Source organism: Myotis davidii, unplaced genomic scaffold (genome assembly GCF_000327345.1).
Source record: "Myotis davidii unplaced genomic scaffold, ASM32734v1 scaffold2183, whole genome shotgun sequence".
Lineage (NCBI taxonomy): Eukaryota > Metazoa > Chordata > Mammalia > Chiroptera > Vespertilionidae > Myotis > Myotis davidii.
In genome coordinates this window covers 29191-41398 of record NW_006293958.1, presented here as the reverse complement: position 1 = coordinate 41398, position 12208 = coordinate 29191, and positions in this window count along the sequence as shown.

Genomic DNA, 12208 nt, shown 5'->3' with positions numbered 1-12208 from the left:
AACTGCATTATTTTCTCCTTCATTACCATCTTCTTTTGTTCCTCATCTATGGATATAGCTGAGCAGAAAAAGGACATCACCACCACCAAAAGCAGAGAGAGGAGAGCTGGCTGCCCAGATGGGGCCCCCACCAACACTGGGATGCCTGGAAGAGGAAATTGCTCAGATGAATTCAATGGGTCTAAAAAGGGTACTGGGTAAGTGAAAATCTACAGATTTAAGTGTTGATATTCCTTCTCACACCTGTTCTCATATTAATAGAAGGCAGCATATTGAAGGATTAGTCTCTGAGACTCCAGAGAAAAGACCTCCAGGTACAGACCATGAGGAGATTCCCAAATAAAATGTTACCATGAGGCCTCCTTATAATGGAACTTTTCCATCAGGTCACACACAGAGCAAGACATTGCAATCAGGTTTTTAGTGTTCCACTTTTAAACATAACCAAAGAGCAAAGTATCACAAGGCATATGAAGAAAGGCTCTAACGTGATAAAAAAATAAATAAATAAATAAAGCTCACACACAGAGAGAAGCAACTAAAGGGAAATGGAGGTAAAGCAGGAAATAAAAGAAAAAGTCAAAAGAATTATAATTAATATTCTTACAGAGATAAGAAAAGATATTGTGTAGCCCGGCCGGTGTGGCTCAGTGGTTGAGTGTTGACCCATGAACCAAGAGGTCCCCAATTCAATTTGGTCAGGGCACATGTCTGGTTTGTGGGCTGGATCCCCAGTAGGGAGTGTGCAGGAGGCAGCCAATTGATGTCTCTCTCTCTCATCCATGTTTCATCTCTCTATCCCTCTCCCTTCTTCTTTCTCTAAAATTAATAAAAACATATTTATTTTAAAGAGAGAAAAAATGGGAAGTAATGGGGGGATAAAGACACATATGTAATACCTTAATCAATAAAGAAAAAAAAGGTATCATGTCCATAAAATAGGAACAAAAAATGAACTAAATGAGAATGAGCTTTTAGAAATTAAAATATAAAAGCTAAAGTTTTAAAAATTGACTAGCAATATTAAAAAGAAGGAATTGAAGAGAATCTTTTAGATAGTAGGACAAAATAGGAGAGAAGAAAATGAGATAGTTATTAGTTCAGAAAGTCCAACATCTAAAGAACAGATATTTCAGAAGAAAAAAAAAAGAAATGAAATAAATAATACAAGAAATTGTCCCAGATGCCACCTGCACATGCTCATACTCTTGTTCAGGGTCCCAGCCTAGCCCTTACCAAGATACTGGTCTTGGTTTGGGGGAGAGTCTGAAACCTCAAACTAATAGAACTTTCTTCTCTAGTAGATGTAGTCCTTCCTTAATTTCAACTCATTAAAAAATGCTTTATAGTTTAAGGCAGTGGAAGGAAGGCTGGAATCAAATATTTTGATAAAAAAGATGGCAATGTAATGGCCCAGTTGTGGCAGTTTTCTTAAAGTAACTTGTAAAGCATTTACCATATTCTTAATTAGCACTCTTTGCATAAACTTGTGCACATATATCCTGCTTTCAGAATAGTTTTGCAAATTGTACAAAAATTTAAAAGGTGAAAGCTTTTTAATAAATAAGTTGCATTTATAAATTTAAAATAGGGGGGAGTTGTCCCAGAACTGAAGGCCTGTGTCTCTAGATTGATAAGACTCATTGAGTATCTAGCACAGCACAATCAATTACTCAACAGCAACACCAAAGGTACATCATCTTAATACTTCAGAATATTAGCATTAAAATGATTCTAATAGCTTCCAGGGAGCAACTAGTTCAGGTTAGCAGTGAGCATGGACTTAAAGGTAGAAGGAAAGAAACACATTTATTGAATCCCTGCCAGGCACTATGGTTAGCAGGTTTCACATGGGTTATCTATTTGAGTTACATTTAATAATTATTTCTATGTCCATGAAAGTATGATAGGTTATACAAGAAAGAATAAAAACTGTAAATTAGGAGAGCTCAGACACAGTCCCAAATTAGTATGTCTTTGTGAGACCTTGGGCAAATCACTTAATGTCTATTGGTCTCAGTTTTCTCACATGTAAAAAGGGTGAAACGGACTTCATCAGTCATTTTCAACGTGTGATATATGTGCCATCAGTGATACAAAATATCACTGTTTAGGTTGAATTAAAAAAATTTAAAGCAAGTTAATTTAAAGAGACATATAAGTAAATAGAGGCACAGGGTTATGACAAAAATGAAAATTTTGGTAGTCATTGAAATACATTATATCCAAGATTCTTTCCAGGACTAGCATTCAATTACTCTATGGTATATCAGACACCAGAGGAAATTTTAAGAAAGAAATAGATGACAATTTACTCTCACAGTCATGGTAGGGGTTATACCCTCGAATTAAAAAGCTGGACTTTTGAAGAACTGCTTCAATTTTACCAAGTCCTTGAATCTCTCCTCAGACTACAGTGTTTGCCTGCAACTGAAAGCTCTAGGGCAAACAGACAATGACATTCACATCACCATTCCATCCACTCTATGCTGCATCTTCCACTTAATGGCCCCAGCCCCTTGTCCCTCTCTCCCTAGTGACACAATACAGAGGCCACCCGGTTCCAAAATCTCTACCTCCATTTTCTCTAAGGTCCCCAAAAGTTTTCATGGGTACTTTTCCTGGACTGCCAAACAAAATTTATCTAATACTGGTCAGGACCAACTTGGTCTAGCATAAGGGGAAAAAATCCCTTATTGTTCTACTTACTTCATCTTCTCTCTCTCTCTCTCTCTCTCCCCTCCCTCTCTCTAAAATGTTTCTTTACTTTGAAAAGAGAATGGATGAAAACTATAAAAACAGACCTTGTTCAGTGGTTAGAGCGTCAGGCCTCTCACCAAAGGGTCTCAGGTTTGATTTCTGGTCAAGGGCACATACCTGAGTTATAGGTATGATCCTTTGGCCCTGTCCATGCGTGTGCAGGAGGCAACCAATCAATGTGTCTCTCTCACACTGATGTTTCTCTCTCTCTCTCTCTCTCTCTCTCTCTCTCTCTCTCTCTCTCTCTCTCTCTCTCTCTCTCTCTCTCTCTCTCTCTCTCTCTCTCTCTCTCTCTCTCTCTCTCTCTCTCTCTCTCTCTCTCTCTCTCTCTCTCTCTCTCTCTCTCTCCCTCTCTCCCTCCCTCCCTCGCTCTTTAAAAATCAGTGGAAAAAATATCTTCAGGTGAGGATTAACGCGACAAAAAACTATAAAACACTTTGTTTCCAGACTAAGATAAAAGAAATACATCATGTACATCTGTGATACTGAGCAAATGTCTTTGGGCCCACAACTATTTTCAAAACCCTGTTGTGGAGAAAGTCTAGGTTCTTCTCCCACCAAAAGGTGAGGGATGGGGAAGGCCACCACCAGGTTAACAAAGACTAAGGGCCCAACTTCCCAGTTACTTACAGTAACCTCACAAGCCCAGTACTCCACCCAGGTCCCACCCCAGGAGACCCCAATTACCTCAGAGCAACTCCAGAAACTGTAGACTGTTTGCTTAGTCCCTTCAACAGCTGTGTCAGAAGCAGGAGAAAACTCACATTCTGTTTCACTTCCTGTCAAGGCAGGTTTCACTTCCTTCCAGCCTCATGTTGCACAGGCAAGAAAAATGGGACCTGCCATGGCCAAGGCTGAAGTAGGCTCAGGTATGTAAGTTTACATGCATGTATGAGAATAAACAAGTAATCTTTTCTGTCAAAGAAGGGAGGTTAGGCAACTGCCATTTTGGCTCATGTGACTTGCAGCTCCCCTGGGGGTCTCCATTTTGAAACAGCAAAGGTCAGCCCTTCCCTTTTTCCTTTAAATTAGCCAATCACGCAAGACTGTGAGCCTAAGCTCTGACCAATCAAGAGTGAGGGACAGATGGCCTATATCAGACATAAAACCCTGAGGGGACCGTCAGTTCAGTGTACGTGCTGCCAGACCCTGTGTGCATGTGCACCCTTCTGCAGAAGTAAAGATATTTCCCTTGCTGTATGGCTCCTGAGTATCCTTTCTGTTCTCCCAGGACCCCTGGTTTTGGGGCTAGCCTTATTTCTAACACATGTGTGTGTTGATGTGCTTATCCCTTTGTGTGTGTGTGTGTGTGCATGTGGTGTGTGTTGTGTGTGTGTGTGTGTGTGTGTGTGTGTGAAAGAGAGAGAGAGAGAGAGAAAGAGAGAGAGAGAGAAAGAGAGAGAGTTTATGTGCATGTGTGGATTTGTGCTTATTTGGGAAGAGGGTATGTGTGTGTTTGTTGTGTCTTTGTAGGATCCATAACATGGTTTTGGACAAATACCACAAAGAGATACTCTAAAATCTGCTCTTGAACCTTGAGAAGTGTACCCCTCCTCAAAATGTGATTTTGAACTGGGGGCAATCCCCTGGACAGAGTGTAAAAAGGTAGATATAATAAAAGGTAAATGTTTGCCTGAGGAAGACAAAGGGCTGAAAGATTCAGACACACCTTCTCTAGACCTTGTGAGCGTGCGCGCGCGCGCACACACACACACACACACACACACACACACACGCTTCCTCTCTGAAATCAATAAAAATATATTTATATATATATTTTAAAAAGGTAAATGTTTAGGGGAAGTAATCAGTGATGTGGGGGCAGGATATAAAGGGAAAGCCCCTATTTATAGAGTTGTCAACCAATGATCATTGGAACCAAATCAATGCTAACAGAAATCTCCAATTTAGGGTGCAGTAAAGAAGGAAACTATTTGGTGCAAACAGCTCAACTATGACACAGCATGACTGTGGAATAGCACAGCTGTGAGGCAGTTTGGAGTGAGGAAGTTCTTTACTCTGGTGTGTTCCACTTACTCAGGTCCACTCTACTCTAGCCTGCTCTGCTCTGCCCTGCCCTGTCCAGTTAGGGAAACTCAGTCTTCAATTTTTGGTGGGAAAGGAAAGTGGTTACCAGAGCAAGAGGGGAGCTGGCTTATATAGAGAGAAATCCCTGCCCCTGTTCTCTGATTGTTCTGTCCTCATTGCAAATGAGAACTGCAAATCCTGACAGTTTGATTAATCCAAAGGGCACTGTCCTAATTAGTCAAATGAAGTTGCTCTGATTGGTTAGGAAGATGCTGGTGGACAGGGAAAATCTTAGTCCTATTGGTTAAAATATAATTCAGGAACTCCTTTATAAGGGTTGGTTTAAATGGAAGAAACACAGTGCAGGCTTCACCCTGAAGTACAGTTTGTGTGAGAGGCCCCTGTGTAGAAATGGCTGCTAGGCTCTGTCTTTTTGTTTATTGTTTTGTTTTGTTTTTTTATTTGAGTCCAATTAGCCACCAGGAGCCCTTCTGAGTAGGTATATTCTTTCTCAGGGTCCACAGGGTTCATTGTGAAAATTAAATGAAGAATGCATGCAAAGTACCTGGAGCAGAAAAAGTTCTCAATAAATCTCAGCCATTACTGTTATTTGTTTGTTTTTTGGGTTGTTTTCTTTGTTGTTAATCCTCATCTGAGGATATTTTTTCATTGATCTTCTAGAGAGAGTGGAAGAGAGAGGGAGAGGCAGAGAGAAACATTGATGTGAACATCGATTGTTTGCCTCCTCTGACCAGGGCCGGGGAATCTGCTATAGAGGTACGTGCCTTTGACCAGAATTGAACCCAGGACCATTCAATCTGAAGGCCAAAGTTCTATGCACTGAGCCAAACCAGTTAGGGCCCATTACTATTATTAGGAGCAACTATTTCGATATTCACACAGGTCAACCTAATTAAGATATTGAAGCTGTACCAGTGACTTCCTGTTACACACATGATCTACATACCTGCTATGCACCCTTTTCCTTCCCAGCCTCTCCCTCTCAAGGCCTTCTGCCCCCAATATACCCACAAACTCCCTGGCACTTCCACTTCTGCTGCTTCTAAATAGCTGGAACCTCTGGGTTTCTTGTCATCTCCAAAAAGTAAAAGATTATCCATTTACTAAACAAGAAGAAATTCAAAGTGAAAATATAAAGGAATTAGAAATTCCCTCATCAAGAGTTCAAGGTTAGCCTTGCTGGTATGGCACAGTGGTTGAGCGTCAACCTATGAACCAGAAGGTCATGGTTTGATCCCCAGTCAGGGAACATACCCAGGTTGCAGGCTCTATCCTCAGTAGGGGGAATTGTGTGAAATGCTCACCTATTTGAATTCAAATAATGGACTCAGAGACAGAAGTATGGTGAAAATGAGACTTGTAATACACTCTCAAGAGCAGGTGTCCTTTCGGTTGTACAGATACACCTGGGGCAGCAAACACAGCCTATTTATTCAGTCCCTCCTCCAGTTCCTCATTGGCTGAGCATCATGAGGTCACCTGTTTCCTCATATGTCACCTAGATCTTGCTGTCTCCCATTGGGCAATTTGAAAAAAAATTGGGCTGAGGCCTTTTCTGGTTGCCTCCACCGCCCCCTGTCTAACTGTGGCAGGTGCCTCAGGGGTTTCCACTATGATGCTGACCCAAGTGCACACTTCTTTGTTCTTACACCCTCTTCCCTCCTCCCTACATTCTGTTTGCTCTGGGGAAATTCAGCAAATTCCATCAAAAGCCACCATGCTGGAGATGGATCACAGAGGCCCACTCCCTACAGAGTGCAGGAGGAGCCAATTAATGATTCTTTCTCATCATTGATGTTATATCTCTTCCCCCCTCTCCTTTCCTTTCTAAAATCAATAAAAATATATATATTTTAAATTTTTAAAGAGTTCAACACATGGGACAAGGTGGCTGAGTGGTTAAGGCGATGGACTGCTAAAGAGTTCGACATTAATTTCTTAAAAGTAAGAGGAAGCAGAAGGAACAAACAAGTAGTAAGGAAAAGCAAAGTTCATTAAAGCAGGAGGGTAAGAGGGGTAAGTTTTTGGTTTTGAATATAAATATATATTTTTTAAATATTTTGTTTTTGTTTTTGTTTTTGTTTATGAAAATGAGAGCCACCAATGTTCTCCCACTCTCTTCAGCAGAGTACTACAGATTTGTTTTCAGGAAAGGGTCAGAGTTTCTGGCCTAGATAAAGATGGGAATACCATACTAAAAATGAAGATAGTATTTAAATTTTGTATGCTGAATACTGAGTCCTTCAAGCCTTTTCCCCTGATTAGTCCTCCAGACATCAGCAACCAACTTACACCCACAGTCAAGAAAACAGAAAAGTCTTCCCAGAAAGAAAACCTAATAATTCTGACAGGAATTTTCCAGATCATTGTATAGTAAAAATTATGGCCAATGACCACCTGTCCCCCATGTCCACAGGGCTTACAAAACCTCACTCTTAAATATAAGAAACAGCAAAAGAGTCACTAGGTTTGAGGAAGGCTACTTATGGCAGAGCAAAAAAATCTTGAAAGAAAGGGAATAAGAGGGAAAAGAAAACTTCATCTAACATTATTATCCTCAGAAAGATAAGAAAAGATATTGTACCCAGGAAATAAGAAAAGGACACTATAAAGAAGGAATAATCAAAGGTGAGAGGGGCTAGAAAGAATGAGGCTGAGATGCCAGGCCAGCGGGAAGCAACAAACCAAATGCACTTGGAGGTTCAGAAAAGGACTGTTTATTTGCACTCGTGCTGGCTCAGCAGAGTCCCCTCCAGAGGCTGAGCACCCAAAGTGGCGGGGTTTTTGCTTTATATACATCCCTAGGTTTTTTTTGTCTCCCATATATGGCACACATACACATTCTATACATTCTTTCTACATTACACGCTAAGCTTCCGGGTATCTGTTGCAGTTTGGTGAAGAGGGGTGGGCCGGAACCAGGCAGAGCTCGGACCCTCCGCTTCGGCTGAGACTCTCTAGAGCAGGGGTCCTCAAACTTTTTCAACAGGGGGCCAGTTCACTGTCCCTCAGACCATTGGAGGGCCGGACTATAGTTTAAAAAAAAAACCTATGAACAAATTCCTATGCACACTGCACATATCTTATTTTGAAGTAAAAAATAAAAATAAAAACGGGAACAAATACAATATTTGTATTTGCATGTGGCCCGCGGGCTGTAGTTTGAGGACCCCTGCTCTAGAGGTGCAGGGCAGGCAGCCTGCCTCTCCCATTTCTACGGGGGCACACCGCCCGCTTCCCTCCCACAGTTTCCCCGTGCTCAGGGTTGTTTCTCCCATGGCATTGCTGCTGAAGGCCTGTGGCCTAGGGTACAGAGGGAGGGCTCAATTCCTTATTTGCGCCTAGGGGGAAGTCCCCGGACTGTGGGCGGAGAGTGCCACATGCGAACCCAACTAGCCCTCCCTCTCCCCTGCTTTTCACTGTCAATCTGCCAAGAAGCTAGCGAGGCTACAGAAGCCAGGGGGTGGATACAGTGGTGCAGCCAAGAGGGGGTTTTATCTGCTCTTGACTTCCTTCTCAATGAGATTGGAGTGGGGAGCAGTGGAGCACTTGCTCTTGATCATCTCTTTTTTGCTCTGCCCTTAACTTACTAATGCCTCCCAACTCTGTGAAGGACCAATTATTGTCCCTATTGTATAAGACAGTGGTCGGCAAACCGCGGCCCCGAGCCACATGCGGCTTGCGAGGCACATGCGGCTCTTTGGCCCCTTGAGTGTGGCTCTTCCACAAAATACCACATGTGGGCATGCACATACAGTGCCATTGAAACTTCATGGCCCATGCTCAGAAGTCGGTTTTCAGCCTGGGCAAGTCTATTTTGAAGAAGTGGCGTTAGAAGAAGTGGGGGGTGTCGGTTGGTCAGGCTACGGGAGATGCAGCGCAGACAGGATACGCAGCACGCAGCACGGGGGAGGCACATTGTTTTGAGGTATGTTCGCTGAGGTCTACCCCTTCCAACTCTCCCATCCACACTACTCTATCTGAAACAAGTATACAAGATGAGTGTGGATGGAAGAGTTGGAAGGGGTTGACCTCAGCGAATGTACCTCAATCAGACTGAGGACGTTTTTAACAAAGGCAAGCTTAGGAGTACCCTAATTAAGTTAATAACAATGTAACTACCTATATAGTTTTAAGTTTAAAATATTTGGCTCTCAAAAGAAATTTCAATCATTGTACTGTTGATATTTGACTCTGTTGACTAATGAGTTTGCCGACCACTGGTATAAGATGTTGAAACTGCAAGTTTCAATAACCAACCTATATCGTCAATTCTGCAGCTTCCACGAGGTGGAACCAGGTAAAAACAAGGAATAGCCCTAGCTGGTTTGGTTCAGTGTTTAGAGGGTCAGCCTGCAGACTGAAGGGTCCCAGGTTTGATTCCATTCAAGGGCACATGCCCCAGTTGTGGCTCGATCCCCAGTAGGGGGCATGCAGGAGGCAGCTGATCAATGATTCTCTCACATCATTGATGTTTCTATCTTTCTCTCCCTATTCCTTCCTCTCTGAAATCAATAAAAATATATTTAAAAATAAACAAACAAAACCCAGAAGGGATAGCAAACATTCTCTGAGGCTTTCCTGTAGGTCTGAACCATTTCATGTAATCCTCACAGAAGAGTAGGAGCTAGTGTGCAACCTTCCTGGTTGCTTTAGGAGTGAACAAGGTGTACCACACATGCCCTCACCAACTTGAAACTGGACACTTCTATTTGCCCTTTCCTTCATGATTGCCCAGGAACTAGTATCAGCCCTCAGGCCATTTGTTTTCCAAAGGTCCCTATGACCAACCCTTCTATCCTCACAGACTTAAGAAAGTCCAGCTGTATGTGGGTCCCAGACCTCATGTTCTCAGCCTAGACTACAAATTAGCATCACCTGGAAAGTTTTTAAATGTTCCTAATGTCTATATCCAGCCCAGACTAATTAAATCAGAGTCTCTAGGCTTGGTACTTGGGCACTGGTATTTCTTTAAGCCTCCCTAGTGATTTTTTTTTATCGTCACCCGAGGATATTTTTTCCATTGATTTTTTGAGAGAGGGTGGAGGGGAGAGAGGATGGGGGGAGAGAGAAACATCGACATGAGGGAGACACATGGATTGGTTGTCTCCCAAATGCACCCCAATCAGGGCTGGGTTTAGAGCCTGCAACTGAGGTGTGTGCCCTTGACAGGCACTCTAATCACTGAGCAACCAGCCAGGGCCCTTGTGATTCTTTTGTGCAGCCAGGTCTGAAAATCACTGCATTTTAGGAGACAGATGCACATGAAAATTTTAAAAAACAATATATGGCATTATCTATACACATAAAAAGACACAAATTATTCGGGAGTCAAGAAGGGAGTTTGTGGCTGCCTCATAAAGGAGGTGAGATTTGATGTGACCCTGAGCAGGAGCTAAGACATTGACGAGTGTGTGCCTTCCTCAGCCTGCCATGCTGGCCTGTCCAACTACTAGTATTCTGCCACCTTGCAATGTTTTCTGGGAAGAGAGCTCAGCAAAGGCCAGTCAAGCAGAGTTCTGAATATAAATGTGTGGATAAAAAAAGGAGATTCTGCCCAAGCCAGTTTTCTCAGTGGATAGAGCATCAGCCTGTGAACCAAAGGGTCCTGTGTTCAAATCTGGTCAAGGACACGTGCCTTGGTTGCAGGCTCCTCCCTGGCCTGGGCCCAGGGGGGGGGGGGGGGCACGCGCGGGGGCATGCAAGAGGCAACCAATTGATGTGTCTCTCTCACATCGATGTTTCTCTCTGTCTCTCACTCTCTCTAAAAGATCAATGGGAAAATATTTTCAGGTGAGAATTAACAAAAAGAAAGAAAGAGAGAGGAAGGAAGGAAGGAAGGAAGGGAAGGAAGGGAGAGAAAAAGGAGATTCTCTGGAAAGTAACCTCACAGGGTGACCTAATCACCTAACTGGAAAGGTAGACAGGTCATGATATGTAGTCACGCCCCAGCTGAAAACTTCTTTTTGTTTTTAATTGATTTCAGAGAGAAAGGGAGAGGGAGGAAGAGATAGAAACTTCAATTATGGGATAGAGCATCAGCCTGTGAACCAAAGGGTCCTGTGTTCAAATCTGGTCAAGGACACGTGCCTTGGTTGCAGGCTCCTCCCTGGCCTGGGCCCAGGGGGGTGGGGGGGGCACGCGCGGGGGCATGCAAGAGGCAACCAATTGATGTGTCTCTCTCACATCGATGTTTCTCTCTGTCTCTCACTCTCTCTAAAAGATCAATGGGAAAATATTTTCAGGTGAGAATTAACAAAAAGAAAGAAAGAGAGAGGAAGGAAGGAAGGAAGGAAGGAAGGAAGGAAGGAAGGAAGGAAGGAAGGAAGGGAAGGAAGGGAGAGAAAAAGGAGATTTGGTAAATGGACTGGAGTCCGTGTTGATGAAAACATCTTGGTGGCTGCCATGACTGGCAGTGGCTGCAACAGTGCGGTGATGGGGATGGGGACTTCCCCTGATCAGCCTGGTTGACTCCCACAAAGGGAGGTCAGACTGTGGCTTAGGCCCGCTCCCCAAGGGGAGCAGGGAGTAGGACATCAAGCCCTGTCCATTGTTTCTGTTACTTATTAGTAAAGTGATGGGGAATATAAGACATTTGGGGGCGGGGGAGGGCTAGCAATCTGAATCTGTGCCAGTAACCTAATGTCCATTCTTTTTTTAAAAAAAAATTAAATCTTTATTGTTCAGATTATTACAGTTGTTCCTCTTTTTTCCCCCATAGCTCTCCTCCACCCTGTTCTCACCACACCCACTGCCCTTACCTCCCGCCCCCCACTGTCCTCATCCATAGGTGCACGATTTTTGTCCAGTCTATTCCCGCATTCCTCACACCACTTTCCCCCCAAGACTTGTCAGTCCACTCCCTTTCTATGCCCCTGATTCTATTGTATTCACCAGTTTATTCTGTTCATCCGATTTTTTATTCACTTGATTTTTAGATTCACTTGTTGATAGATATGGATTTGTTGTTCATAATTTGTATCTTTACCTTTTTCTTCTCCTTCCTCTTCTTAAAGGATACCTTTCAACATTTCATATAATACTGGTTTGGTGGTGATGTACTCCTTTAGCTTTTTCTTATCTGTGAAGCTCTTTATTCTGTCTGACCTTCAATTCTGAATGATAGCTTCACTGGGTAAAGTAATCTTGGTTGTAGGTTCTTGGCATTCATCACTTTGAATATTTCTTGCCACTCCCTTCTGGCCTGCATAGTTTCTGTTGAGAAATCAACTGGCAGTCATATGGGTACTCCCTTGTAGGTAACTAACTGTTTTTCTCTTGCTGCTTTTAAGATTCTCTCTTTGTCTTTTGCTCTTGGCATTTTAATTATGATGTATCTTGGTGTGGTCCTCTTTGGATTCCTTTTGTTTGGGGTTCCCTGTGCATCCTGGACTTGTAA